Source organism: Sciurus vulgaris, assembly GCF_902686455.1.
Source record: "Sciurus vulgaris genome assembly, chromosome: 13".
NCBI lineage: Eukaryota > Metazoa > Chordata > Mammalia > Rodentia > Sciuridae > Sciurus > Sciurus vulgaris.
In genome coordinates, this window is record NC_136474.1 from 32,980,834 (window position 1) to 33,008,193 (window position 27,360).

General features: G+C 41.1%; 1 long non-coding RNA gene and 2 pseudogenes across 3 annotated transcripts in view; 2 read left to right on the forward strand and 1 right to left on the reverse strand.

Annotated features, from left to right (window-relative positions):
- The first annotated feature begins 4,944 nt into the window (after positions 1–4,944).
- On the forward strand, positions 4,945–6,525 carry LOC306642719 (SREBP regulating gene protein-like; annotated as a pseudogene). Its single transcript has one exon. The product of its transcript is annotated as an SREBP regulating gene protein-like (transcript).
- Positions 6,526–14,566: 8,041 nt separating this feature from the next.
- Positions 14,567–19,520, forward strand: LOC306642608 (large ribosomal subunit protein eL8-like; annotated as a pseudogene). Its single transcript has 3 exons — positions 14,567–14,602; positions 14,869–15,050; positions 18,972–19,520. The product of its transcript is annotated as a large ribosomal subunit protein eL8-like (transcript).
- Positions 19,521–20,588: 1,068 nt separating this feature from the next.
- The window catches only part of LOC306642732, a 563,182-nt gene continuing 556,410 nt past the window's right edge, over positions 20,589–27,360 (reverse strand). Inside the window, exon 4 of the long non-coding RNA XR_013758633.1 lies at positions 20,589–20,990. This is a non-coding gene — a long non-coding RNA (uncharacterized lncRNA). The remainder of the gene's footprint in view (positions 20,991–27,360) is intronic.

Here is a 27,360-nt window from a genome sequence, read left to right on the forward strand (position 1 = left end):
GGCATCCCTGTTTAATCTACATGATGTCACATCCCATGCCATCCTGATTCTGTTCAACTTATTATGTGTCCACCCAGGCCTGTACATCCTTGTACCACTGTAGTGCTGGGCCACAAAGTAAAATGTGCTCTACCCAGGGCACAGCCTCTTGCCTTCCCTGGAACACAAGATAGTATCTCTGTGGGGATAGAAGTCTGCAGCAAAATAGCTATGTGGTCATAGGCCCCATGTGGTCTTACTGACCTAACTGCCACCTGGTTGGTGATAGGAAGACTTTCTCCTGTTTTCCACCAATCCTTACAGTGAGGCCTTCCTATTCACCTATACTCCACACTACGCATTTCCCACTCTCCAGGGTTGGCCAGTCTCTAGGGACAAAGAGCCACCTATGCCCTAAAATTGCAAGTTAATATTCTTTGCCAAACCTCCTTTAATGACTGTTTCTCCTGTAGATACATAGGACATACTGGAAGATTCCAGATAATGGTCCTTTGTCAGTTTAAGACAACGTCAATGGGGGACAGTATTCAGTCTCTCAACTGTCCAAGGTGTCACATTCTCAATACAGATTCTTTTTTTTTTTTTTCAATACAGATTCTTAATGTTTGATGTAATAAAGTGTGTGCACGTACATTGATAGAAGTGAACACATGATGTCACCTTCAATGGGTTGAAAATATGCTGGCTTTGGCTTTCAAAAGAAGGCTGCTGAAGGACAGAGTGAGAGCTCAGGCTCAACCCCTGTGTTCTGATGAACTGCTGAACTGTCAGCCTTGCTGAGGTGTCCCTGCTGGGCCACACCTGGGTTGGAGTGGATCTGTGAAGGAAATAACTTCTGACAGGGTCCCAGAGCTGTCCCACAGTTTAGTAAGCAACTGGAAATCACCCAGACTTTGGAAAAGGCTTCCAGGCCAATTGTCTTCAGAGGTCTGTGGATTTTCAGCTGGATTCTGGGTCCCACAGGAGGGTGTCATCAAGGACTGTCCAGAACTCTGGTCTCAGGGATAGCTCTTTGATTCTTTGGGCCCCGTATTGTCCCTGGCCCTTCTTCTGGGCCTGTGTTTGTCCCTTCTTATGGTGTCACCACTGCTACTTTGCCTTCTTGTTAGACTTTCCCAGAGTGCTCCTCCTCACCTGGCTGACTCAGCACAGGGTAAAACACAGGTGTGGCACAATTCATGTCACCAAGAGGACTGTGCCCTTTTATACAAAAGCAGGTGCAAGTCCATCTGTTCTCTAGGAGCGTCCAGCTGGCTCTAAACAAAAAATCCCAGATGATCAGCTGGATAGAGACTGTTAGAAAAGTCATTATTGACAAGAGGTTGGCTAAGAGTTTGAAGACAGAGGACAAGGAAAATATGACAGATCCTTTTTATGACCTACTTCCTGTGTGTGCTCCAGTGTCCACTGCATTGGATACTTTCACATCAGTCAAAGGAAGATTTTCAAACATCAACCATTAACAACTTCTCAATTATCCTTCTATTGTTTATCATTAAGAAGAGCTAGGTTCTCCTTTCATGGCACAAATAAGTAGTCAAAGCTTATGCCTCCCCTGATAAAGCTAAGAGTCTGAGCTCTGCCACTGAGACTCTTCTACCCGGAACCACTTGTGTTGTCTTCAACTCCAGCCCAGCCCCTGTGGCTGCAGGATTATGGCAGACTCTAACTATTCTATGCCATTCATGCTTCATCTGTGGAACTGCTGTTATCACTACTAGGTAGTGAGTGGCAATATTTGGAAGTATGAGACACTTAGCTTGAGGCCTGGTACATTGTAGATGCCCAATAAGGGGGAAATAACATTTATTGCAGTGATTTGGGAGTAATAATTCAGTATGTAATGACCTCCAAGAAGAAAGCTTTACTTAGATGTCACCTAATCTGAGAAGCTGTCCCTGGCCCCCTGGTCTGTGTGAGAGGCCCTCTAGGGCATCCTCAGGTTTGTACTTTGCTGGTCCACTTCCCTGCTTGTCTCAAGGGTATTTTTCTGCTTAGGACTTGGCCTTGGATGCCCAGAGAAGCTCTGTTTTACTGACCTGTATGTTCTTGTTGGTAATAAAAACAGGGAGACACATCAGATAGCAACAAAGGGTATTTTTCAACTGTGACCTCAGGGTAAGCAGGAAGGACCTGGTTGGCTTAGGGGCCATTGTTGGGGTGAGAGTGAAGATAAAAATTTCTGATTCACCAGAAATTTTACCTCATTCAGGCCAAGTGGGTTGACACAGAAGAGCACGAACACATAAGCGAGGTTTTAATGGACTTGGGGGAGGGGTTACATTGATGAGAAAGGGAACAGCCCTGAATGAGAGAGACAGAATGAGCCAGGCTTCCAGTGAGTGGCTGGTTGGAAGGGCTGGCATTTTCATGTAATGCTTTAAAGGAGATTCCTCCATGTGGACAGTTCTTGTGATATCTCCTGGGTCATCCTAAGTCCAGTTGATCAACACCTATTTATGGTTGATCTGATGAAGAATGGAAGGCTATAAAATGACATATTCCATGCATTTTTAAGGTAGAAGAGTTGGAAAAGATTTATAGTAACATTATAAATTAAGGCTTTAGAGTTTATCTGCCATTTTGTTTCCCATTCTGCTCTCTTACACTCTCATTCCTCCTAAGAGATTTTATCCTTATCATTATTAAGGGGAAAACTTGAGAGTTAATGGGTTAAAGAGACATACAAGGCAGCCAAGTGTTGCCTGTTTTACATGAAATGGCTCATTGTGACAACTTCATCTTTCTTGCTCTTTGACAACAGTAGGATTTCTCATGTTAAATCTGATATCATATTGAACAATAGTAGGTTCAGGAGTATTACACTTTCTTTCTCCCAGTAGTTTCTCATTGCTTTGTTCTAGGTAGGCTAAGTAGATGTCTCTTTTGAAATCCTACCAATTTATTTTTTTGTTCCCAAGTTTGTGAATAATCTCTGCATTTACAATATCCATGCCAGTTATATGAGTGAACAAAGTTAATACCCTTTGGAAACCAACCAATCATGTTTATCCACAGTACCACTGAGATTATTGTAAGTACCCACTACTTCTGGTTGAAGAATGTTGGTTCCACTCCTTTTATTGATGCTGAGATGCTGCCAGGTTATTCCACTCTCTCATAGTTTTATGGACCAAGAAAGCATTTATAATCTTACCACTTTACAAAGACAATTTTATTATTTGCATCAAATCTAATCATATGCCTTTGTATTATCACCATTATTGTCATTTCAGATAATACTTGTGTGGCCACTTTTTTTGCTTATGTACAAAATCCTCCCCAAAACTACTATCTGGAAGTTATATAAACAAGTCATAACCAGTGTACACTGGATTCTCTACCATTTAAAGCATTTGGAGTACTACCTTACCTTGCTAAAGATTATTGTTAGAAATTTCCTGGGTGCTTTTCCCACAATCAAACACAAGGAGCAACCTGTTAGACATTGCCAGACAGCAGTGTGTCACATTCCACATTTCTAAGAAATATACCTAATCCCAGTGTCCTGTTTATACGACAGTTATTTTCAAACATCAACAATTTGAAATGTAACCCATTCCTAAATAAAAAATGACAAACTACTTCAAGAAAATACTTTCATGAATGTGTTTCTTATATTACATGCCCCTTATGTACATACTGGTGTTTCATTGAACATTTAGGAAAAGTGACTTTTGCAGTAGTTTGTCATTTTCACAATAAAGTTTTAAATATTTCAAATGATCTAATTGCTCACCAATTACCTTTCTCAAAAGAATAACACTGTACAAATATAATATTTACTTCAAAATTAACCACAAGTGGTCAATTATTTGCTCAATTTAATGTACAAAACACCTCTACAAAATAATACGTAGGACATACTGACATACTCCGCTAATATCAACCACTACTTATCTTGAGGAGTATACCCCAGGGCAACTGGTGGAGTTTAAGTGTGCACAAACTCCTCCCTGCTTAGATCATAAGAAATCAAATGCCCTTCTATTTTCACAGTATTAGTGTTACCACATGGTAGGTATAGCTGTTTGTTATGATGGTTTAGATATTGGGCATTCCTCACAAGTTCATATATGAGACCATGCAAGAAAATTTATAGGTGAAATGATTTGGTTATATGATAATCAAGGATTTATTCCCTTGCTAGGGATAAACTGGGCTAACTGTAGGCAGATAGGGTATGGCTCGAGGAGGTGGTTCATTGGGGGTGTACCTTGAGAAGTGGAGCTCTTTCTGCTTCCTGGTTGTCATGATCTGAGCTGCCTTCCTCCATCACATCTTTCCACCCTGATATTCTGCCTCTCCTGAGTTAATATAGGAGTCTATCTATGAACTGAGACCTCTAAAATCATAGCATCAAGTAAAATTGATAATCCGCCTCTAAAATTGTTGTCAGTTCTTTTGGTCACAGTGATAGAAAATCTTAATGACACACTAATCCAGGGAACAAGAGATCTTACTACACCTATTACTTCCATGGGAATTCATCCTCTAGCACGTTTATGCCAATGTGTCCTGAGGTCATGCTTTTTTCTAAAAGATTGTCATTTGTTCAGGGCCAACATGTCAAAAGACAAACCAGTTCCCTGCAAAGTGTTTTGGTTATAAATGCACTCCCAGTTTAATGCACCATATTAAGCCCTGTCTATGTTTCTGGGAAGAACCCCAAACATTTGTTCCTTGGATAGAAGTTAAAGCCCTGTAAGATCCTGGGAAGCAAAGAGCAATTTTGTGATAGAAGACCCAGAGGGTATGTTTATCTCTTTATATCTTTCTTTCCTTCTGAATAGCAGCAGGAAGTATAAAAAACCATATGAGGAATCTGTATGGAATTTATTTTGTTTGTTTTAACGGTAAGATCTGAATAAAAATGATAAGTTTGCTTTGGGACACAAGTGTGAGTGGGGAGAAATTTGCTTCTATGATATTATATCAGTAACTGTTGCATTCTCTGCTTTTATGGCATATGTTTTATAAAACTGCTTCCACCTGTGAATCATTTAGCCACAGGGTTATCTACAGGCACATTCTTTAGTTTTAGCTGGCTATAAAGTTTGTTCAATAATGTCCACACATTGGTATTTTAGAGGGGCTCAGTTCAGGAATAACGTAGCTAGATTTAGAGTTTGACATCCCTGCAAATGTTTGATGTCAGGAGTGTCTAACAATGATGATTATGAACCAGTGATGATTCCTGACTTCTAAAATCATCTGGAGTTGGTGGAAGGACCTGGACCTCCACATGCTGTCCCAAGGTTAATTGGTAGGTCTTGTTCTCTACCAAAGGAATCATGGCCATTGTTTTTAAATAGTTTGGTAACCCCTGACACATAGGATCTAGTTGTTTGGAGAAATGAGTTACTAGTCTTGGGATGGACTCCACATTTGGGGTTTAGACCCCTAACGTTAAACCCAGTCTTTTGCATATGACTTCATTTACCCATATGATGGCACATTTGTCTTTGGGTATACTTTCCTTTTGGACATTCAAGGCTGAGCAGATGGTGCTTTTCTACCATGAAGTTCAGTCAAGGCTCCTCAGCAGTTACTTTTTAGGGTCTCCAATTACAAATAAATAAGATTTTAATTCTTAGTAATCTTATATTTGAATGAACACCCAGGAAGGAGACTATCCTTTTAACTTTTTCACATATAAATTTTTTACTCCTTTTTACATAAAATAATTTATAAAAACACATTTAAGTAACTCAAATATATTGTCTTTTATAGACTGTAAGAAGTCAAGAATACTTGAATTTATAATTAGCAATGAATGTTTCAATATTTTAACTTACAAGCTGGGCTGAGGTCTGCAAGGCCAGTGTTGCAGCAAGTGGTGGGGCTGCTGGGCATGAAGGGGCCATGCTACTGGGTCTCAGCCTCTGGTTTTGCTCCACTCTCTGGCTGCAGCACCCACCTCAACCAGGATGGTGAAACTGGCTGCCATGGTGTGGCGCTGCCTCCTGGAGAAGGGTTCCATGCTGCTCCTTTTCTTTGGGCTCTGGCTGGTCTGCATTCTCAGAAGCACCTTGAAGCAGGAGGAGAGTACAGTGAGAGATAACAATCTCCTCCAGACTCAGGACCACAACCAGTCCATTCCATGGAAAGTACAATTTAACTTGGGCAATAGCAGCCAACCAAGCATTCAGTTCCAGAACTTCTTTCAAAGGAAGGACCTCATCATGGATGATCTAGGGTTTGTCTGTGAAAGGAAGAATCTACTGACCCATGGCTGCTGTGATGTCAAGCATCCCCAGCACAAAGCAGTACTGCTGCAATAGCTACCTGGCCAATGGCTGCTGCAGCACCTATGATTACTGCATGTCCTGGGCCAGCAGCCCAGCAGGAACTCTTCCTGAAGCATGACTCAACAAGGCCCTTGTGGCATTCCAGAACCTCTTCATGGCTGTGGAAGATCACTTCCAATTGTGCTTGGCTAAGACCAGGAAGTCTTCCCAGAGTGTGCAGTGTGAGAATACCTAATGGAACCTCATAGCCAAGTCCTGCTAGGGAGAGAGTCTACTCAAGCTCTTCCCCATATGATGGCCTGCTGCAGCCTGAGCACTGAGTCACTGCCAGAAGATGCACCACCTGGAACCAGACTTAAGGGTCCAGGCCAGTCCTGGACAAGTTGGTGTGGGGACAAATTGCCTGTTACAACTTCCATGCTGTCCACTGGCTTCACCCACCACCTGGGCTGTAACTCTTCTATAAAGTGGACTGGAACCTCTGACTGGGCCCAGGCAGGAAAGATCTGCAGGCTGAGCTGGGAGTGTTGTTGTCATCCCTGGGAGAGTCAGTCCCAGCACCCACACATGGACCAGGAACTTGTGTTTGTTAGGTGCCATGTGTTCACTGCTATTTTGATCTGGGCTCTTCTGTGTAAAATGGCTTTTTAGATTCCTTTGGAATAGTAGGAAAAACAATGTGTATGCAGGAAAATGCTTTACCATTCTAGGTGAATATATTCAAGGAAATTTTGAAGACATATTTTAACTTACAAATGACTCAGTTGTTTACCCCTTACATAGTTGTCAGATTTTAAACTATATGATAAGTACTATTACAAATATTTATCTTACTTACATTTAATGTATTTTTAATAGTTGATTGTAGATTACCCATGGAAATCAAGATATCAGTCATTTTCAGTTACTTCATTGAGAGAATATAGTAAGAGTCATCATACCTAAAATACAGAAAACTATAGACATTGCATCTCTCAAACACCCAACAAAGAAAAATACAGCTTTGGTTGGCCAGTCACCCAGGCAAAAATGTGTGCTACCAATTCTGAAAATACCTTTATTTTTAGTACAAGTGGAGATTCAGAAGAGAAAAAAATACAAAAACCTGTAGGCACTCCCTATAATTGCAAGTGGAGGATTATTTTAAAATTCTTTATAAGAATTATAAAGAATTATATTATTATTTTAAAATTCATTTTAAGAAATTCTTTAAAGTAGGCATGTGAATCACCCACCATGCCACACATGACATATCACTCCTCCAGTGTGATAACAATCTGGGTTCCTGGACCCCTGTGGACATTTGGACCCTGTCACTTCATGAAGAAATTATGTTCCAGGTAGTACAAGAGGAGCCCAGTTCTTCTAAAGTAGAGACAATCAGTCTTCTCATTGCCAGTGTGGCCATGGAGTCTGACATATTTTTGTAATCTTATGTATCCTGACTGAGGGCCATAATATCCTCCAAATAAGGGCCTTTTGTCCATTTTCTTTGTTTTTGCAGTAGAGATCTAGTTGTGAATGGTGAGGAAGAGCCAGGTGTGCCAGAACCAGAAAGGAGAAAGAAAAGATGAGCATATTCCAAGGAAGAAAGAACCCATGAGCTTGTATGGTGAAGAGTTCAACTCCATCAGGTGTCAGGGACATCAACAATCACCCTACTGCCAATGAATCTGCATGGTTCAGAAATTTCCCAGCAGCTGTTAAGGGAATAAGCTGGTGAACTGGGCTTCTGCCTTTTATCCTTGTCAGTGAGGGAGGTTAAGTGAGTGAGCAGAGCAAATATAGGATGCATTGCCAGCAGTGTGGGTAAAACTAGTGTGGTCTGTGTAGACCAGAGGCTAACCCCGTCCTCCTGAGTCTGGATGAAATAATCAAGTTGGTGTGGTTAGTGTTAGACTTTGCCTAAAGTAGGCTTTCACAAATATGATGGGAGCCTCAAGGAGCACTAGACCAAGAAGCTGAAAGAGGCACCCCCATCTTGAAAGAGGCTTCCTGGCCTGGTCTGTCCTACTGGCCACCACACTGGTAGAGCTCCCTCCCACACTTCCAGGAACTCCTACTGCTGCCATCCACAGCTGGTACTCCATGTCTGTAGCTTCATTTGGCTGACATTTACTCAGGGCCATAACAGTGACTGCTTTCATGTGCACTCTTTAGATTTAGCCCTTCCTTACCAATTCACAGGCTTGGAAACAGAAGCAGAACTGCACATGGGGTAGAGCCCAAAATTCCAGCACTCTTCTAACAATATTTTCCTTAACTTGGATATTGTCTACTAGTGACAGGTCCCTTTGCACAGTTGAAAAGGATTGATATCAGTATGTTCTTGTTTGGCTTTTTCTCCCAAATTTTCAACTGGTACTGGTACTACTTTTTCTGAGAGTAGAACCCAAAGTCATTAAGTCTATTCAGGTCCTGGATAGCCTGAGGTGGTCACCAGCCACCATGGATGGATGAATCCAGCATTTCCCAGGCCAGATGTGCCGTGCCTCAGGACAGGTTTATGCTGATGCCTTTCTTAGGTTCTTATCCTTGCTGCCAGATTGCCCATTGACCTCTCAGTGGCCCCAAGTGACACAGAATCTGTGTTATCCTGTGTTCTTTCCTGGTCTTGGTCCCACAATGCCTAAATTAAGGCAGTGGTCCAGACTGATCAGGGCAATGGCAGAAGTCTATTACTGTTGTCCATCTGGCAGAATCATTGAGAAATGAATTGCAGGTCAAGATTTTGTAATAGAAGATTACAGTCCTCTCTTGGTCTAGCAACAAAATCATTTACTATGACCTAAAATGGAGCATCAAAGCAGCTCATGCAGTGGAGGACCTGAGGTGGTGCTGCACCAATCATGGGCCAGACATAACCATGAACTGGCTGCAGTTTGGCTCTATGGGGCCACAGAGGGTGGAGCCTTTCTGAGTGCACGTGACCCTAGAGGAGACAGGCAGCTTCTCCATACCTGGAATGGCATACTGGGACAAGCCATGCTGAAGTGGTCTTGGGCACTGCTGGAATTTCATCCCTCAGTGGTGTTTTCTCCCTTTAGAGTGGCACAGGACACGTGACAAGTTCCCTTGGGTTTCACTGAGGTGCCTGCAAACACTGAGAGAGGGTAACAATGGGGATGAATATCTGAGAGTCTGTCTCATTGGAGGGGGTGTCTTGGCCAGAGCCCATTGTTGGTTGTGGGTGGCTCCTGGCTGGAAATGAGGACCTGTGTGTTCCTTGTGTACACACTTGCTGTTGGTACAGACTGAATAATACCTGACTGTGTTGATGGTAATTTGTTTTACTTTTCCATGTCATAAGGAAAAGCAAGTCTCGTTTTATGTCTAATTCATGGATTGCCCAGTTGCCTGCTGTGTGTCTTCAGTACACACAACTGTATGTGCAGTGGTCCCCCACTCCCACTCTGTGCTCTGCAGTGGAGTATCTGATACATCTCTTTGTGAGGGTTATTAACCATGGGCTCTTCTTTCCCAAATTGCTTGATGCTGATCTCATTGGCTCTTGAAAGCCACCAATGTGCTACTGAATGCCTTCCTGTAGGGATTTCCCAAAGGTCTCTGTGCAATGCATAGTAACAGACACCATTGTCCAACCCCAGGGAGTTTCCACCCCCACGAGCACTACCTGCAGAGAGGGATGAGGTGGGACCAAGCAGAGGAAGCTTCCAGAGTGGCTGCCAGGCCCCTGCAGGCATCTTTAACTCTGCAGTGAGACTGAAGTACTAGGCTAGGCCAGGCCTAATAGGTGGGTAGCCAAGCCCCTCTTAGCTCCTCTGTCTTGACAGCAGGCTGGAGTTATCCCATTTTACAGAAATAGAAGCAAATTCAGAAACTACCAAGGGCTTCAGTGAGTTCCTCATGGCTCCATGAGAAAAATCTGGATGAAGACCTAGGTCTTGAGGACAGGTCTCCACTTGTCACCCTTCATATGGGGAATGAAGAGAAGTGGGAAGGAGGCTGGAATGCTTAGGATCTGGGAGAATTATTCTCTACTCTGAGAGGCCCTTTCTTATAGCCCCTCAACCCTACAGAGGCACTGGCTCCTTATGGCACACCCAACCCCTTTTGTTCTTCCCCACAATCTGGGACTCAGTTTTCCAGGGAGGAGAAATGACTGCCTCCCCATTTGGATGTTTAGGGCAAGGGACAAGTGCACACATGCTCAGAAGGTAATCACTATCATGATTATGAGGACACCTGGGTCAGAGGCAGGGCTCTTCTGCCATCCTTGGCTGTCCCAACCTAGACCACCTCATCTTCTTGGTTCCTCCTTTCTCCATCTCCACAGCCACTGTGTTGAGTCACTGAGGACACCAACCCTCCTTGATGATCCCCAGAGCCCCTAGCTGACTCTACGTGCAGTGTCAGTGAGTCCTGGGCCTTCCTCTGAGGACGATTTCAGTGTCTCCTCATGGCAAATGCAAGCTGGTCCAGTGATCCAGGCAGCCATCTGGCTGTGCCACAGCTATGTCTTCAGAAGACACTGCAGGCAGATGACAGGGCTGCTTCTGCATCCCTGCCATTGCTTCCAGGCCTGAGTCTAGCACACTCGAGACCTCTTTCCACCTGACCTTGCCTTCACTGGGCAGCTTCAGTTTTCCTGTGTCTATGGAATAGCATACAGCTTTTTTCCATTACTAAAAGTAGGTTGGGGTTGGTGACTAAGACCTCTTGCACAAAGGTGGACTGGAGGGGCTGTTCATAAATTGTGGTGACAAAGATGAAGGACATGCTTACAATCTGTAGTGACAGAGATGATGGAGATTGAGAAAGGCCCTGTGAACACCTTACCTGACCCAATTCATGGGGAAAATATACTCTTTGTCATTGCTGATTTGCCTACCTGCAGGAACCTCTTGTTCTGAGATTGGGACTGCATCTTTTTCTGGCTCCAGTGTTCCTAGAAGAAAACAAAAAAGAAACAAGGAGATAACTTTGAGCCCATCCAATGAAACAGGATTATATGTTTTAGGACTCTTCAAATTCTTTGTGGAAAGGGCTAGGAACAGAAGGAAGAAATGAACAAAGAAACTAAACAAGTAGCTTGTCTCTTTCTAAGAATGATTACCTAACACCAGTGGTCAGTGTGCCAACACTGGAACGTCCTGTCCTGCTACCCTCATGAGAAGGCTGTGAGATGTCCTTGCCATGGAAGCAGATGGCAGGCAGAAGTGTTGAGACAAGTGATGTGCACATGGGAGCCTCCATTCTTAGAAAGGTGTTATGAAAACATTAATGCTCAATATATTTCATCTCCATTAGGACTGATATTCTGCATAGAAAACCCAATCTTGACCTTGGTTAGGGATTGCATATCAAACACAGAGTCCTGCTCAGAGAGGAGAATCCAGGCGGCATTGTGAGAGCCAGACTTGTTTTTCTAGGCTGCCTTTGGACCTCCACAGGCCCCAGTCCACTCTATAAATGCTTCACCTCCTGTTCTTGTCCAGTGAGTGAGAGCCTACTTTGTGCGAGGCTCAGTGCTAAGCGCAGAGGAACAACATGGGCATGGCCCCTGTACCCCTGCCACTGCACTCTAGCAATGCCTCAGCTTCCTTTCTGGGTTAGGGGATGCTGGACCTGCCCTGCTGGAAACACACCGGTGCCTTCTTTTGACAGCCTTGCTACCACTTCAGGGTGATCTCACACTTGCCTTCTCCAGGCTGTATACACCTAATCTCTGAGTCACGTCCTATAAGAGGGTCATTTCTTGCTGTCTTTTAACACTCTTTTCTTGTGTAGATCCTGTTCTTCAGACCTGAACTGCCTCTTTGACCCCATCAAGAAAACCTTTGCACCCCATCCTTATTCTCTAAGATCCGATCACATGACTCATTGTCTTGCTGGCTACACCATGGGCTCTATGTGGCAGATTTGTCTTGAACCACCTGAGTGTTCACTTTGTGTGTTCCAGAGACAGTGTTGGATAGCCAGTGCACAGCATCTGTCAGTTGAGTGAGCATGTGAGGGGTCACAGTCAGCCTCTTGAGGAAGTGCTTCTTTCAGTGGTCAGTCACACTGTTCTGTGTCCCACAGATGAGGCTCTTTATTCAAATGGCTGTGACCTCAGGATGGTTTTGCATTCATGTCTGTTTCTCTCACTGCATAGTGAGCTCTGCAATGGGCCTGGCAGGAAGCAGGCTTTGTGTGTCTGTGGAATCTGTTATGCTATCTGCTCATTTGTACCTCAGCACCTGTCAGGGTATCTGGCACACAGCAGGCAGGCAGCAGACACTGAAGTGAGTCGATTAGGCCCTTTTCATGCCTGTAGTCAGCACACACACACACACACACACACACACACACACACACACACAAACACACCATTTGAGCTTCTCACAGTGACAGACTTAAGAAATGGCACTCATGTTTTCTCTCCTGTACTGCCTTCAAAAGGACAGAAGCCAGATCTTTCTTGATGAATGTAATTTGGACACCCTTTACTTAGGTAACTCTGCCTTATAAAGTATATTAAAATTTATATATTTCCCTGGAAAAGATAAAAATTCTCCTTGTTGTAGAATTCCAACTATAGTTGTTCTGATTTTTAATTCACTGTAAGTATTAATTTGCATGACAACAATCGTGCATCTTAACATATTGCTATACTCAGATTATCAGATGAAGAATGTTTGATCAATGTCATTATTAAAGGGGTGAGTGATAATTTTGAAATGACAATGAGTTTTGAAGGTTGTTTACTTGATCAACAAAACCTACTGAGTGCTCCCTATGAGCAAAGCATAATTTTTCAGGCTCTGGGGAAGAAACAAATACCCAGATCTAAGCAAACACTTATGGAACATTTACTGAGGGCAGGCTCTCTGCTAGTAGAGAAAGAGAGCCTGGTGACAGGGGAAGGCCACAGCCTCCTAGGAGCTCTCAGAGACCTTAGTGGGAAGAGTCCTTAGTGAGCAGAGGACACATTTTTGGTTATGAGCTGCATGCCTGAGAATTGTCAAAGTGACATGGACAGAGTGGAAAGGGCACATGGATGGTAGAGCAGAGCCTTCCACAGATGGCATCACTGTATATTAGTCATCTATTGCTTTGTGTCCATTTACTGACCAACTTAACTGCTTAGAACAAGATTTCAGTCAGCAGGCACCAAAGCAGAAACAGCACAGAAGGGCATATCAGAAGAAAGCTGCTCAGCTCATGGCTGCCAGGAAGCAGAAAAAGAGAAGTAGGAACAGGTGACAAGGATACCTTCCAGGGCTCACCCCCAGTGACTTATTCCTCCAGCAAAGTCCCACCAACTCCCAGTAGTTCATTCAGCTCTGTATTGATTAATCCATTGATGAGATTGGGCCTTCATGATTCAATCGCTTTCCAAAAACCCCACCTCTGATTACTGCTGGACTGGGGACAAGACTTCAACACAAGAGACTTTGGGGACATGCCAGATCCAAATCACAAGTAACCAACATGTTCATTCACACCTGAGGGTCAGGAATAGTGGTGGCCTACCTGGCTGATTCTGCCCCAGATTTTCTCATGAGGCTGAGGTCAATTGAACCCTCCCTTGAGTTGTGTGGTCAGGTTTCCACTGCCCACTGGCCTCTCCTCAGGGTTGGCTGAGTATCCTCAAGACACTGTAACTGGCAAAACACAGAGGTAATGATCCAATTGTGCGGAAAAGGGGTGGATCACAGTGTCCTTTATAACCTGATCTGGAAAGTGACATAGTCAATTTACCATGTGCTATATTGTATTGGTCACACTGACCATCTTAGTAAAACAAGGGTGAAGATTACACAGAGGTGAGACAGACTCCAGGAGATAGGAACTATTGAATCAGTGTGGCTCTCTGGCTATCACACCCTCCTCTGACTGAGGAGAGAAGAAATGCAGAAGGGCCCACCATGTGGGATACAGTCACTGCCCAGTGATAGTGAGATCTGGCCACATCCCTGGGCAGCGCTCATTTACATGGCTGCAGTATCCTTGCCTAGGCTTCCTGGATAACTAATCATTCAGATGGCTTACAAACCTGTGTTCACTACCTGAGATTCATAATGTTACAATACATACAGTATAATATAATATAGTAATATATAATAATATTAATATAGTTACATTAAACATATTATTATCATAATAAATTGAAATTTGAGAGCTTTAAAAGCCAGTATGACCCAACCACTTCTCAGTATTTATTCAAGAGAATTAAGTACTGCAGGCCCACATTTAGCACCACAATTCACAATAGCCAAGTTATGCAATCAGCCTGTGTCCATCAACAGATGAATGGTTAAAGAAAATATGGTGTATATACACAATGGAATTTTATTCAGCCATCAAGAATGAAATTGCAGCATTTTCAGGAAAATGGATGGAATGTGAGAGCATATGTTGAGTAAAATAAGCCAGAGTCAGAAAATGTAGTGTTCTATATTTATTCTGGGCACCAGGGGAAGGACAGGGAGTGCAAGAGGAAGAACCAGGGAATAAAATTGTCCAATTTTTGTGTTGTTCTGTCATGCACATGTACACATAGGTAAGGAAGAATCATTATATAATGTCCCAGTTTAAAAAAAGAGGGGGGGGGATCCTCGAGGTCACTTATTTATTACCCATGATTCTTTCTCTTTTCTCTCTCCTCCAGGCCCCCAGGAGAGCGCAAAAGTACAATGCCAAGTGTGGCCCAGCACCTGATGTGGTGAAGAGGCCTAAAGCTGCCCAACAAGGAGTGGGGGTTGTGCACACTGGTCACCCGAGGCCTGCAGGGTCTGGAGGGGCTGCAACATATTGTGCCAAGCTCCACAGGAACCAGCAGGTCCAGGGCTGGTGACTAAGACTGACGTGGTCCAACAAATCCAAAGAAAGGACAAGGAGGACACAGGTGGGCAGGAGCACTGATGGCAGCTGAGTCCCTAGTTGCTGTACCATTCCAAAAGCCCAGGACAGTCCTTCTGTGAAGTCTGAGTCTGGCCCCCACCCACTAGCCCCGTGGGTTGTTGTCTGGGTGGATTTAAACAATCAAGTCACTCAAACTGGGGAATCATGGCAGAAGGTGGATTTGATCCCAGTGAATGTGTTTGCTGTCATGAACATGCAAGGAGAAGACTGGTCAATGTGTACCATGATTCTGGTGATAGTGGCATTAGCATTACTATGATCTTCAAGGCCTGACAGGTTATTGTGGTTATCTTGTTCTTGTTGAGACATCCTGACTGAAAAGGATTCAATTTCTTTGGAAAGCTAACCAGTCCTCTTAATGGGCAGGATCCACCAGCTCCTCCTGTGGACTAACTCTGTGACACAGGAAGTGGAAATAGTTAGCAACTTGCAAGGCCAAAATAACTTTTAACCTCATTAGAATTATTTCTCATTTTGCATCTGCAATATGGGATGGTACTGTTTTCACAAACTTCTAGAAGTTTTACTTGCAAACTTATTTTTGCTTCCTGTCTTATCACCATCCCCATTTACAGTATATTTGAGTAAATGATTATATTTAAAAAGGTACATAGGGCTTCTTTGGTTGTCCTAAACATTTAACATTCCACTCATTCTGTTTGTGTGACCACAATTTTTGGGTGATTTGTGAACTTGTTGAAAGAAATTTGAGTTTTCTGCATTTAAAATTATAAATGGTTTCCACAGGTTTTTAAGGTGTTTGTTTTCATAAGATATTTATGAAGTTATTTGGGGTTATCTGGGATTATATGAAAGAAGATGAGAATCACACTGTGTTTACATTTACTTTGGTAGTTTATTAGTGGGTGGCAGCTTTCTCTAGTTCTTGGGACTTTAGCAAATCTTGGAATATTTTACAAATTAGAGCTGAAATCTGTATCATTTATTGCAGTCAACTTATGTGGCTAGAATAGGAGAAGTGAATTTGTTATTTTAATATTATTTTTTACTTCCATTAAAAATGTCTAATGCTAAGAATGTTGTGCTTTTTGCAGTGCTGTGCATTGAACCCAGGGCCACTGAGCTATCTCCCCAGCTGATCATACTTTACATAAACATGACTAATCAATGTGGTAGGTGATTTATGACATTTGCCATCCACTACACCTTAGTCATACAAGGTTCATGAAAGGAGGGTTCATTCTTTCCATTTTTGCCAGGAATAATCTATCCAGGAATAACAAGATATAATTTATATATAATCCAGTATTGACTTCTTGCATTCCTCCTTGTGCTTCTGGGTTTTGTGCTCAATTTTTTGAAATAATATAACCTACTTTTAATTACTTTTGCTGACAAGGGGTAATGTTAACACAGGTAAGTTAAATCTTGGATAAATGAACACCACAGAGTAAAGATTTGTCTTGCAGTGGCCCACTGGAAGCCTTCCCAGCTCTATCCACAGCTAGTAAAGTATTTAAAGCAGAAAAGTCTGGAATGGTAAATATGAGCTAACTGCCTGTTGCATTCCTTTATCTGTCCATACTCCTTGAACATTGGAGGCTCACCCACATATCCTAAGGTCTCTTACCTAACTTTCTAGAAAACCATTCCTGGGGGAGATGCATGTATATCCACTGAGTCTGTAGTTCACAAATGAGAATTGGCTTCTGTTGAAGAAGTGGCCAAATTATGGTCAAAATAGTCTAATATTAGAGACCTGAAAAATGTGAATTTGTAATCCTCATTTTTTTTTATTTTTGCCACATACACTTAATTGGCATTGTATCTAAATACATTAGCCTTTTCTATATAAATCTTCTATTAAGTTAGTAATAGAAGTTCTTAGTGAAATATTTAGTCTTGTGTTTATTATGGGCCACGTTATATGGACAATGACAAAAGAGATTCCATTTTACCCTAAGACTCCATGTCATGTAGGAAATGCTTTTCCCATGAGAAAACTCCACCTCTGTACCCATCAACAATTGCCTAGCATAGCATGTTTGGCAACACAAAATGACAATTCTTATACAATGCAATAATTTTCTCCTCCTGGGGTTCCATTTTTCTTGGGCAGTATACCCTAACATTAGTTGAAATGTTAGTAATCATTTTCTGATTGTCATAGCAACAGTCACTTATGATTAATGTTCTGATATGCTTTAGTTATGGTATTAAAGGTGTACTCTAATCCTTGGAGGGGGTCAAAAGGTGCAGATTTGCAGCCTGCCCCTCTGTTCCACCAGCTGGTGAATCCAGACCACCAGTTGCTGAATAAATATGGTTCCATCTCCACCTTTAAGATCAACTCAGTGATTTATTGTGATCTCACCATAACAGGTTTTTGCTTTCAAAATTTCTCTGCACTACTGAAAAGTGAGTGTACTGCACATAAAACATTCTTGTTAACCTAACTTATTAGTGATTTATATTATTATATTTAATTCTTAAGGCATCAACATGTGACCTTTAAATTGAGCACATTCTCAAATCATTACTTACCTTGTAAATAGTCATTTGAATTATGACTATAATCCTTTTATAATAATCTGCATAAAAATATGAAGCTTACATTTTCATTACTTTGGACTCTTTTTTTTAATTTTTATTGTAAACAAATGGAATACATGTTGTTTCTCTGTTTGCACATGGCATAAAGGCATACCATTTGTGTAATCATAAATTTACATAGAGTAATGTTGTTTGATTCATTCTGTTATTTTTCCCTTCCCCCCACCCCTCCCACCCCTCCTTTCCCTCTATACAGAGCTTCCTTCCTCCATACTTGCCCCCCTCCCTAACCCTAACTCTAACCCGAACACTAACCCTTCCCTCCCCCCATTATGTGTCATCATCCACTTATTAGTGATATCAAGAATGATAAAATTATGGCATTTGCAGGCAAATGGATGAAATTGGAGAATATCATGCTAAGTGAGATAAGCCAATCTCAAAAAGCCAAAGGACGAATGATATCGCTAATAAGTGGATGATACTTTGGACTCTTAATCTGCAAATGCTATTAAGAGTTTATTTTGAGGGTTGGGGAAGTAAGTCAGTGGTAGAATGCTTGCCAAACATGTACAAGGTCCTGAGTTTAATTCTCAGCACCATCAAAAGAAAAAAAAAGAGTGTATTGTGTTTTAGAGTCATTTAATGATCATTTTGATTTTGATTTTCATGGCACTGTTTATAGTAAAAGATTTTATCATATCTATCTAAGCATTGTGAGTCATATTTTACAACTTGCAGAGACTTTCTATAATATAGCCATGGAATAACTGTACTCCATGGTTACTGTTATAACCTCTGTGTTATGTGATATGATACTATATATGGAATTACAAACATTTTAAAATTTCAAAGAAACATTGAAAATCTATTGCTCCAAATGAAAGTCTGTCACTCTAAATGAATATGTGCTCAAATTTGTCCAGTTCAGTTTAAGACATGGAATAGCAACTTGAAGAAGGTAAAATGAAGATATTTTACAATTAATGGGTTAAACTTTGTTATTGTAATCTTAGGATTAGTCTTACGATATTTCTAAATGAAAAATTTTATGTATTTGTTACCATGTCTGATGATTACTTTACTAAAAGCAAAAGTAGTCATGTGATGTAGTAAATGTAAATTGTTGTTTTTAAATGTTTAAATCATGTCAAACAAATTATGTATGTGCCATCCAGGGTTTATTGTTAATCTTTTAGTGAGTACTTGGACTGGGATAAAGAGCTTGTACTGTGCACATTTTATTGATGAATAAATAGAAAATGTTAGTCATACACACACACACACACACACAGTATAGAATATCTGCATTGGACAGGACATTTAGCCTCACAGGGACCTTACTCACTTTGTAAAATGGACCCACTATATCTGGCTGCAGCAGCAAACAGCTATTCTCTATAAGCAGCTGAATGTACTTCACAATTAATTAGTTCAGCCAGTCCTTCAACCACCAAACAGTCACCCAGTTGCTTAAGCTTGTCAACAAATGCAGACCAGAGATGAGCAGAAGAAACAGAGACTGTTGTCCTGGGCTGAGAAGAAAGCTGCTGGCAAAGGGGATGTCCCCATGAAGAGACTGTCCTTCGAGCAGAGGTCAATACTGTCACCACTTTGGTGGAAAAACAAGAAGTCTCAGCTGGTGGTGACTGAACATGATGTGGATCCAATCAAGCTGGTTGTCTTCCTGCCTGCCCTGTGTCACAAGATGTGAGTCCCTTTACTGCATCATCGAGGAGAAGGCCAGGCTGGGATGTATGGTTCACTGGAAGACATACATCATGGTTGCCTTCACACAGGGTAACTCAGAAGACAAAGGAGCTCTGGCTCAGCTGGTAGAAGCTATCAGAACCAACTCCTATGACATGTGATGAGAGCCTTCACCACTGGGAAGGCAGCATCCCGGGTCCAAAATCCATGATTCACTTTGCCAAGTTGGAAAATGCAAAGAACTCACATGTATGCTGTTGGGTTTCTGTATATAAAATGAACAAATTGTCCTTCATCCAGTGGGTGAGGGAAGCTATTTCCTAATAACTGATGTTTAAATTGTGAAGGTTATGCAGCATTTGAGTTAATCATTTGCTGTATCCTATTGGGTGACACACTTCGCTAATATAAATTAACTAATAACTGAATTTAACATTTTTCTTTCAAGTGGATTTGATTGTGGTGGGAAACAATAACCTATGGGGTGTTTCCTTGCATTAATTGCTCAGAGTCATGCTGGCCACTTGGTGTTTGCTTGGGTTTCATCTGTAAATGAATCTTTCCTCCCTGGATAAGAGAGAATTCACTATTACACAGGGTCCTTCTCCTTTATCTTGGCTTTGCATCACATCATGGTCAGATAAGAGTAAATTGTGGAGACTGAAATATTAGATCTCTAAGTAAACAGGGAAGATAAGTTGTTTCTAATCAGATACTATCTACAGTAAGAGAGCTCATCAGAGATGAGAGGCAGTGACGTTGAGGACAGAGTCAGAGTGGAGGTTGTAAGGTGGTGTTTCCTTCCCTTCAGCATCATCTTATCAGCACAAAGTACATAGTCTCAGGAGAAAGTGGTTCAGGTATTATGGGCCCCTCCTCCACCACATGCCAGGTGGAGAATTCATGTAAATTGTAGGGAAAATGTTCATTAGTTGTTCATCATGGTGACCAAAATACCTTAGAGTAGGAAAACTTTTTCTTGGCTCATGGTTTCAGAGGTTTTAGTGCCTGGTCAGCTGATTCCATAGCTCTCGGCCCAAGGTGAGGTGGCACATTATGGGAGAAGGGTGTAACAGAGAAAAGTACCTTAGCTCATGGCAGCCAGAAAGCAGAGTGACACAAAATACTAACTATAAATGCCTCCCCCAGTGTCCTAATTCCTCCAGCTACAACTTAACCTGCCTATAATTACTACCCAGTAGAGCAATCCTTTTGAACTAATTATCTATCAAAAGGATTAATCCATGCGTGAGGTTATACCTCTTATAATGTAATCATTTCCCCTCTGAACACTCCTGCATTACATCACATGAGTTTTTGGGGGGAACCTCATATTCAAATCCTAACAGAAGCCTTTCTTGTATCAGGGTGTCACTTCCTACATAATCCTCCAGCTCTGGCTCCCAAGGACACTATTATCACAAAGCCCCAGTAAATGATTTGTTTGATCTTTAGTGGCAATTTCAAATGTTTATAAAATAAAGGTCTGTTTACCTGTAACTTGGGCTCCAGTGGTGCATCTGGCCAGTAAGCCATTTTCCACTTCTCACACCGTGGCAGTAGCCTCTTGGGGCCTTTGTCTGCACCAAAGAAAGACAACCCCTCTGACCAGACAGCCCATTGTGGGAGGTGGAAAGGGCCTTTCTATGAAGTAAAATACAAATAATAAATAATAAAAGGATCCCCAGGTAGGCTCAGGACTTGGAAGCAAGCAAGGTCTACATGTCACCTGCCACAGCCCTCACCAGGCCCCCTGTGCAGGGTCCACTAAGTAGCCATGGCTCAAACCTCTAGTGTTGCTGCATCCTCAACCCAGCTCACCTATTTCCCTGCCACTCATTTTTCTGAGGAAGGAAAACTATTTGATATTTAGGAGTTCTATATATTTTCTGGATATTAATCTCTTGATCACATATATGGTTTGCAAATATTTTCCCTGTTCTTTGGGTTGCCTTTTGACTTTGTCAACAAGTTTTGTTTTGTTTTGATGTGAGGGATTCAACCCAGGGACACTTGATTAACTAGCTGGTTTTAACCAGCAAACTGGGGGAAGGGAGGTTAGGAGAGTACAGAAATGGTCAGCTGCTTTGGGAGTTGATCACTTCCAAAGTGGACCTAATTGGACTGGCCCCTGGTCCACCAACTTCAAGGGCTGGAACTCTTCACCTGCATTGCTGGGAGGCTCATGAGAGAGTCAGCTGAAGAAGTGAAGTGGCCAGCCTAACTCACAGCAATGTGAAGTCCACTGGTCAGTACATGACACACACTGGCATGCACAGAGAACCTGAAGACCTCTTTTAGAGACTCACCCTTAACAAAGGTAGCCAAGGACCCCCCAGGCACTTTAGGAAATCTGCCTTAATATGAAAGACAGAAACCAGACAAATAAATTTAGGAATTCAAAAAAGACAGGGACTAGAATATAATTTTTTTTAAAAAATCATATCTTTAGTGTTTCATGAGACAAGAACACTCTACATTTATCTTTCACTAATAGATATTAAAACTGAGAACAGAAATTAAAAAGTTGAATGGAAGAGTCAGATAATAAAGTGATGATATCCCAAAATGTATGACAATGACAAAAGATGTAGGAGAAAAATAGTAAGAGAATTCAATGATTATTCCAGAGGGTCCAATAAGAAAATAATAAACATTTAAGAAATTTAGAGTAGAGAAAATATAGGGGAGAAAATGATGAGACAATTTCAAGATTTAACAGGATGGAAAGTTTCCAATTGGAAAGGACTCATTCAGTGTTCAATCCAGTAAGTGAAAAGGGCTCTGGGAAGGCACATGAGCATGAACTTTCAGAAAACAGAGAAAGAATAGGTATTTGTTTGGTTTTGGAGTGCTGGGGATGAATCCATGGACTGCATATCAGTAAATGCTCCACCACTGAGCTGCACCCCAAATTCAAGAATAAATTTTTAAATCCACTAAATAAATAACAGGTAACAAAAAGGATTTTAAAAAAGTAGAATAGCAACAACAGATGTTACAAAAACAATGGCACAGTCCTATAAAATTCAGATGGAACATAATCCCCAAAATAAATGCTATCATTTGTTCTAAGCATTGTGTTCCCTCCAACTTCTAATGTTTCCTTCATTCCCAAAGTGATAATGTTAGGAGGTGAGGAATTTGGAAGGTGGTTAGGTCATGAGGGTGGGATCTTCTTCTCATAACCCTGATTCTTTGCACAAAATGCATGATTTACTACTGTTTGTCATAAGCCTTATACAACATCCAGCTTTTGAAAGTATTTACATACATAAAACAGAATGGAGGAGGAAAGAAGAAAGAAAAGGAGGAGAGAGGGTATGATAGATAATCTTGGTTTTCAACTTAACTGGATTGAGAGACACCTAGAACATTAGGAAAACACACTTCTGGCCATTCCTGTGAGGGTATCTCCAGAGATGATTTGCATGTGGGTAAGCAAATGGGAGGGAGATCTAGCCTGAATTTGGGCAGCCCCTACCAATATGCTAGGGAACCAGATGTCATGAAATGCAAAAGGGGAAGCCTGCCATTGTGCACAAGCCTGATTCTTCTTGAGCAGGTGCATCAGGCCTCAGCTTCATCAAATGCTTAATGTGAACTCATAACAACAATTCTCCAGGAACTTTATAGGAAGGCCTTCAGGCTCAAACATGGGCTTCACCATTGTCCCTCTTGTTCTGAGGCTTGGACTGAGCAGCTTCTGTCTTCTCTGGCTCTCTACCTACAGATGGCCGCTGTGCAACAACCCAGTCTCAGACCGCATGAGTCAATAATAAACACTTTTTTATAATTACACAGACATTTTATGGTCCTGTTGCTCTAGTGAATCCTGATTAATATAGAGAGAAAAGGGGAAGAAAAGGAGGAGAGAGAGGGACCTGATTAATGAGCTCATATTAGGCTATTTATGTTCCTAATAGTTTAGTGAATTCCCTTTCTCAAGAGCATTCACATTTTAAAAGGTGTCAAGAAACACCATTTATACTTTAGCCCACAGAAATGAATCAGGCCTGTAATGAGTAAATGGGGTCTATATGTGGTACCACATAATCTGGGAAGATTACCCAACATTGAAAGTCACAAGCAGAATGTAAAGATGCTGGCTAACTGGAGAAGAGAAAGTGAGAGAATAGCACAGTAAAGATTGCTTTCTTGGAGCAGAAGATGTAACTTGGTAGTAGAGTGTTTACCTGGTGTGTGCAAGGCCCCAGGTTAAAACCCCATTACTGCAGGAGAGAGAGAGAGAGAGAGAGAGAGAGAGAGAGAGAGAGAGAGAGAGAGAGAGAGAGAGAGAGAGAGAGAAATTGTTTTGTTAACCACAGATCCCTAGAGACTCTGAGTCTGCTGTAGATAAGATTGAGATAATGTGTCTGAGCACGAGCTTGAGAAGAACCTAGCCTGGCCAGGGAAGAGATGAGGTGCAAGCAGGAATAAAGTTGGAAACTATGTCTTGTGTTTTATTAGTTTTGGTGTGGTAGGTACCTATCAGGAAAGATGGGGACATTCAAACTGAGAAGACCAGCTCAAACATGGAACCCTGCCTGAGGATAATTCTGAGTCCTTGGCGAATATGCATCTTCTGCAAAGGACCAGGGTATGAGAAGTATGCTCAGATGTTGTTTGTGGCAGTGTTTATGGGTATCTCCTCATGGAAAGTAACAGTGACTAAGCCTGTTTATACTGCAGTTGTTTCACTTCTGGTACTGTCTCTTAGAGCAATAAATTTGAAATATAGAGAGATTTACCCATGGCATCATTATTTATAATGTGAAGGAATAAGAAAATCCCTGCTTTACATATTGGCTTCTCTTCCTGTGGGCATTTTATATCACATTGTAACTATAAATAAATAAATAATTATATATATATATATATAGACATAATTTTTGTTTATGAGAAATTTTATATGGTATAAAAATATTTATAAAGACTATGTCAACATGGAAATATTGTGTTATAATTTTAGTGCAAAAGTAAAACTTTACCTGTTATTATCACAACCTAAATTTTAAAAACTACAGCAATTTCTCCTTATCTATGGAAGTCAGGATCTAAGACTCCCAGTGGTTGACTGAAAACAGTAACTGTATCAATCACTTTTGTATTCCTATAACAAAACACCAGAGATAATCAACTTAAAAAGAGGAAACATTTATTTTGTTTCACAGTTTTGAGGGTTTTAGTCCCTGGTCAATGGGTCTATTGGTTTTAGGCCTGTGGTGGGCAGGACACCAAGGTGGGAGTGCATGGCAGAGAAGGGTGCTCACTTCATGGTTATGGGGAAAGAGAGGGAGAGGGAGGGAGAGAAAAGAAGGATCCAGGGTCCTGATATTCCCTACAAAGGCACACCCCTATAATCAAAATTCTTTCCCCTAAGATCTACCACCTAAATAGTGTCACTATGGTGACTAAGTCTGCAACAGGTGGCCTTTGGAACACATTCAAAATCCAAATTAGAGTAATAACTAATAAGAAAATAAAACAATTATAACAATATACTATAATAAAAATCACATGAATGTGATCTCACCTTTAAAATATCTTTTTTTAAAAATTTCACCACTTCACTTAAGGACACACTTAATGGCTTCTTTATAGCATATCCAAATTGTTAGCATGACTAATCTTGCCCTTTGGGGCTATTAAGTCAAAAATGGTTATATGAACATACACTGATACTATGACTGGTCATCCATATAGCATCTAAGTGATTAACAGGCAGGTAGCATGGTTGTTCTGGACAAAGGGTGATTCCTGCCCCAAGTAGGGATGGAGCAGCTGGAGCAAGAATTCATCACATTGTTCAGAATGGCATGCAATTTAAAACTTAGGAATTGATTATTTCTAGAATTTTCCATGTAATAGTTTTGGCCCATGGTTGGCTGTATGTAATTGTAACAAAAGCAATCTAGGCAAAGGGAGGAATATGATACATAACATGATAAAAAAGAAAACTGAAAACAATACATGAAATATTAACAGCAGTAGGAATATAAATAACATATCACCTTTTTATATTTATTTTGTTCCAATTTTATGTAATGAATATTTATTGCTTTTGTGGTAGATAAAATAAATGCTTGCAAAACAAATGTCTATAGCATCAATAGATTTGTATCTTTAAAATCAAGTCAGGAATATACACCCTCTTTAAAGGTATCCCGCAATTTTAAGGGCCTTTTAATATTTTTAACTATTTTGGTTTCCTAGCACCTATATCAAATATTGAATTTTTTTTAAAAATTGGTTAAAAAATTCAATGATTATACCTTCCTACAGAGTGATTGTAGGTCTCAAGTTAAAGTATGAATTCTCTGCTAGAGGTCTCAAGTATATTCCAAGTGTTTCAAGAAGTCAGGATACCATTTTTTAAAGTGATTTGATAAAGATTTTTATTGGATTTCCTCCAAAGTACATATCAGTCATAAACAACAAACCCAGCTGTCATTCAAACCAAAATACATCAAACCCAAAGGTCACACAGTATATTATTTATGTATTTTTCACTCCCACCTATGCAGATGAGTTCAAAAAACACTTATACCCTGCCTTGCAAACACAGGAATTTCACTGATTATCAGGAAGGATTTTGAAAGCTGATATTTTGAGAAAAGCTCAAAGCCATTCAATTTCTGGTAACTAATACTGTCCAGAAACACAAGATGGTGCTTTAGCTACAGCAAAAGTGGTTAAATACCATGGATGTTGGGGAACTGTGGATTGGTGGGAAAGAATCAGCCACACCCATGTTTGGCATTATTGATAGAAATAATAGCTCCCACCCTGATTCTATGCTATTTAAAAAAATAGGTTCTTAATTTATTACTAGGTGGCTTTAATATGGTAACAAATAGAACATCAAAATTATATAAAAGTAAATCTGCAAACAGGTATTTTTACACTGCTGTTCTGGTCAACATTATTTTCTCCTTATGAACATTGTTTAAAAGGAGGGGAATAAGTCATGTCTTAAATCATAGAAAAAGTTTTGTACTATAAATCCCAAAGAAGATATTTCTCACTGCACTTTTTTGAATGGTTTGATTTGTCTCATTCATGGGCAAGAAACACATGGTTCCTTATAGACTGATTCAATTGAAAAATACTTAATTCAAGATCTCAAGGGTGAAGGTAATTTAGAGGTGCTCAAGCAGCACTCTTGTTTTCACTGTTGGAAAACAATTTTCCTGAACAAACTTAGTACAGTGATGTGGTAACTTATGTAGCAATGTTCAGGTGGGCATTGGCTGGATTGTTCTTGGCAAAGATTCCTTTTCTCTTGACACAACACTGAGGTCTAGCACATGTTAACTTGGTCCTGGAGAAACCCAGCAATTAGCAGAGTATGGAGCAGGCCTCAAGGAAACTTCCAGATGGGGAAAGGAGCATGTGGTCACCTCTCCATGTAAGTGGGACAGCAGAAGTCCGGCAAGACCTGGACCTACTTTCTTTTCCTGCCACCATGACCAGGCACCAGAAGGTATCTGGGGGAGCTACTTCAGGACCCTATAATGCCCTGTAGACTGCCGGTGAACTCCTTTAGGACCTCAGCACCCCCATCCCACTTGATGCCTGCACTGCAGCTCCCCATCTACCAATGCATTCAAGAGCCAGTGCAACCATCTTGTATTATCCCTGAAGTGGAAGCCACCATCTGTACGTGGGGCAGCTCCTATCCTGAGACACTAGGAGACTAAAAGCTCATTGTCAGGTAAGGTATTAAAAACCTGAAGGGTCACTATAAGTCTTAATGGGGGGCACTTCAATACCTCAAATCCATACTGCTAGAGGGGAAGTTACATGAACAACATGAAAAAACAAGGGAAGATAGTGTCCCAAACAAACCAAGATGCTATATTAATAGAATCCAGTGACAGCATGGTAGAGGAAATGTTAGAAAAAGAGTTCAGGATGTACATAATTAAAATGCACTGCCAAGCAAAATATGAGATAAGAGAGCAAATGCTGGCAATGAATGATCACTCCACCTGTTTACAGTTAAGAGCAA